At 43.1% G+C, this 3,639-nt stretch overlaps 1 pseudogene; it reads right to left on the bottom strand.

Annotated features, from left to right (window-relative positions):
- Positions 1 to 1,885: 1,885 nt before the first annotated feature.
- Positions 1,886 to 2,821, bottom strand: LOC121500202 (annotated as a pseudogene).
- Between the last annotated feature and the right edge of the window lie 818 nt (positions 2,822 to 3,639).

Raw genomic sequence — 3,639 nt, 5'->3', positions numbered from 1 at the left:
ATATGTTTTATCTGTGCTGAAGGATCAAAAGCAAAAAGATAGGAGAGGAAGTGTTAGAACTTGGAGGGGAGAGTGGCTGAGGAAGAGAGATCCCAGAGGAGAATAGCCCTTCTCTGTGGCCAGAGACAGAAGATTAAAGCTCCTGTGTGTTTGCTTCTGTAGGATGCTGGTAGTCTATTCCCTTACTGAGATTATAAATAATAGAAGGAGGTGGTGGTGAATCAGAAGAATTTAGCAATATACAGAGTTTAGAGTCAACTTAAAAGTCTGACTTGATATATTTGGGGGTAGCAGGAGAAATAGTTGGACTTTGGCGGTATTGGGAAATGGAGATAGGAATAAATCTCAGTCCCTGTAGTTGAAATTTGCATAAACTTTACCCCGACTGCCATTCCTGACACAGCTTTACCTTCCTGGGAGTAAATACAAGCAAATTTCTTTCTCCAACCATTGTTAGGTGTTATTGAACACCCGAAGACACAGCATTCCGGCGAAGGATTCTGTTCTCAAGGATGCACTTACAAAGATGGAATATTCCCCTCCCATCTCTTTCCTCTGCATTCTACTTATATCTTTTCTGTTATTATCAGTCTCTCTTCATATCCACAGACATGGGAATAAACTCCAACATCAAGCCACAAATGATGGATTTTACAGAAATGTTGCAGGCCATTGTTTCAGCAGCAGGGGGTGGTTCAGGGAACATTTTGTGGATCAGAGAGGTTTTGAGTTGGAAAGAAATGGGATTTTGACGAAAGAGACAGAGCATAGGCACCTGTCTGTCTGGGAAGATAAGGTGTTGATTGGTAGCTCTGTTGGGCTTGAGGAGTGGATGGCTGCTTACATTAAGCTGGTTGTTTTGTTCCTCAAATAGGTCTAATCCAAAAGGGATGGAAGACAATAGATACACATCTATCTCTAAGTTTCCCACATAGTTAAGGTGGAGAAGGGAGTGTGGCTGACATCTCCCAAGATCTAGTCAAGAGAGAAGGGCAGATGGATCAGCATATTTATCTCAGGGGTAGGAGAGGAGCCACGAGGCAATTGCTGGAGAGTCCAGGAGGTCAAGAGTGTTGAAGGTTGAAAGGTGAGCTGTGTCCAATGATGTGGAACAGAACCTGAGAACAAGCCATCAGTTTGGGTGGGTGAAAGGGGGATTGAGAGAAGGAAGTTCCAGAAGAAAACCAAATTTCAGATGGCTGGGGAGGGGTCTGGGTGAGGAGGGGGCAGAGGCAGGGTTACATTAGCCCAGATGAAGATTTTGGACAATTTAGAGAAAGTACTCATCTGGGGAGACCAATTAGAAAAATGTGCCTTTTTTTTTTTGCATCAAAAAAAAGACATCCCAGTCTTAGGAAGATGCAGTCCTATGACCCCCTGCCCTGGCAAGTGGATTCAGGCCTGGATTCAGCTGTCATTCACTCCTGTCCCAAGTGTCTAAGCAGAGCACAACCTACAGAGTGGGCATGTGGTGGTTCTGAGCAGAGATACATAGTATAAAGTGCTCATTAGAGAATATGGATGGTGCAGGGAATGATAAAGTAGTAAAATCACTCAAGGGGGCTGAAGGGGTCACAGAAAGGTGTTTGAAAAGAGATCTGTACATCTTTCTAGGCAGAAACTATGCCCCCTCCTCTTTCCCTATCCCCTCTCTTTGTCCATCATGTCTACACCTGTGGATTTCAGAACTGTTTAGGAGGAGGTACGTGTGTGAGGCTAATCCCGTTGTTATGGACTGAATTATGCCCACCCCAAATCAATACATTGAAGTCCTAACCCTAGGACCTCAGAATGTGACTATGTGGAGTTTAAAGCGGTAATTAAATTAAAACAAGGTCGTTAGTATGGACACCAATCAATGTGATTTGTGTTTTTTTTTCCAGTTCACTCTTTTAATAATTTCTTAGACTTCAGTAGTCTAAAAACTTTAGAATACATGAAGCATCTTAGCAATCATAATCAAAGGTGCCCTTTAGATTTCATATTTCAACAGCTATTGTGTAGCTTACACAAGGCACAAATACACTCAACACATAAATACTACTTCATCATTTAGACAGTCAAAGTCAGAAGGAACTGCATGGTTTGCAAGGTATTTCAACTTACATGTGGTCATTAAAACCCAACAAGTAATTCAAGAATAGTCATATAAGGGCAGGCAATTCAAGGCTCAAATTTCACTCTAAAATTGAAGACCTGAAAATAAAAGCTGAAAACTTTGTGTTTCTCCATCTTGCATATACATGGATAGATACTGGGGGACCTAACTGTGGAAAATATACAGTTATTATACATGGTTTCCCCAGAAAATAATGAAGCTTCAGAAAATACAGAAAGTGTCAAGATCCGTAATTTGCTTCATCAAAAGCTTTTCTAGCTCGTTTCAATTCTTCATTCATAGTAAGCAAGTCTTTAACCCTAGCAAACTTCCTTGGGTCCTTTCAAATCAAGAAGACGATATCTTCAACTTGTACCCGACCTTGTCTTCCAATCGACATTGCCTGTGAGTCATTTCGGTGATGAATTCTATGACAAGGTCTTCAAGAATATCCACTGACTCAGTATAAGGATTCTGGCCATCCCCAAACCCATACATCATACATCGCAGTCTCTGTCTTGTCCAATGCTTTAGTCCGAAGGCCCAACTTAATTCCTACCATCAGTACCTGTTCCAGGATCCATCATAACCTTAGACTTGTAGTCAAGGAGTTCTGATTCTTTAGAAAAAAAGTCTCTTCCTTTTACCCTGTCCACCTTCTGCACCTCCTCCAATTTCTTCATTTTCTTCCTCAAAAGTAGGGTCTTCCTCCTCGTCGGCCATGCCACCGGCCAGCCTACGGAGCCTGATTTGTGTTTTTAAAGAAGAGGAGATTAGGACACAGACAACTCAGACTGGGCTCAGTGAATGTGAGAGATACAGCAAGAGGGCCATCTCCACTCCAGGAGAGGGGTCTCAGGAGAAACCAAACCTGAGGGAGACTCCCAGCCTCTGGAACTATGAGGGAATACTTTTCTGCTGCATAAGCCTCCCGAGTGTGTGGTTCTTTTTTCTGGCAGCCCTAGCCAATGAACATACACAGTTAGAAATCTCATAAGGCAGCTGTGACCAGTTCCTTGCTGAGTGGACCCCAGGAGAAATGTGGAAAGATCAGAGCTTGAGGGCATGGAAAGGCAGCTAGTCTGTAAACCCAGCTCAACGTTGGAGGAATTTTGAAGGTCAACACTGCCACTACGTAGATTTGTGACCTTGGGTGTGTTACTCTCTTGGCACCTATATTTCTGAAAGTGTACAATGAGCTTTGCAATAGTGCATGTGTTACGAAGATGCCTTCGGGATTAAATGAGAGAACATCTGCAAAGCGCTTAGCACATAGTAAGCTCTCTGGATGTGTCAGCTTATCCTCGTTTTCCTGCAGTCAGAGCTGCTCCAGGGCCAGCATCGTGACCTCCTCTGCTTTCTAAAGGAAGCATTTATTAAGTGTCCCTTGTATGTCAGTCTTTTACTTTAAGGAACTGAGCTGTGGGGAACCTGGAGTCTGGTTAGGGAAGGCGAGGTACACAAGGGAAATGCTGAGGAAGAACACAAGGTTGCATAGGGCCAGGCACTATGTCCTACGCTTGGATTAATGTCTATTTCAT

The sequence above is a fragment of the Vulpes lagopus genome, chromosome 10 (assembly GCF_018345385.1).
Source record: "Vulpes lagopus strain Blue_001 chromosome 10, ASM1834538v1, whole genome shotgun sequence".
In the NCBI taxonomy this organism is placed as follows: domain Eukaryota; kingdom Metazoa; phylum Chordata; class Mammalia; order Carnivora; family Canidae; genus Vulpes; species Vulpes lagopus.
Note: the sequence above shows the minus strand (reverse complement) of the source record. Positions and strands in the feature narration are given on the sequence as shown.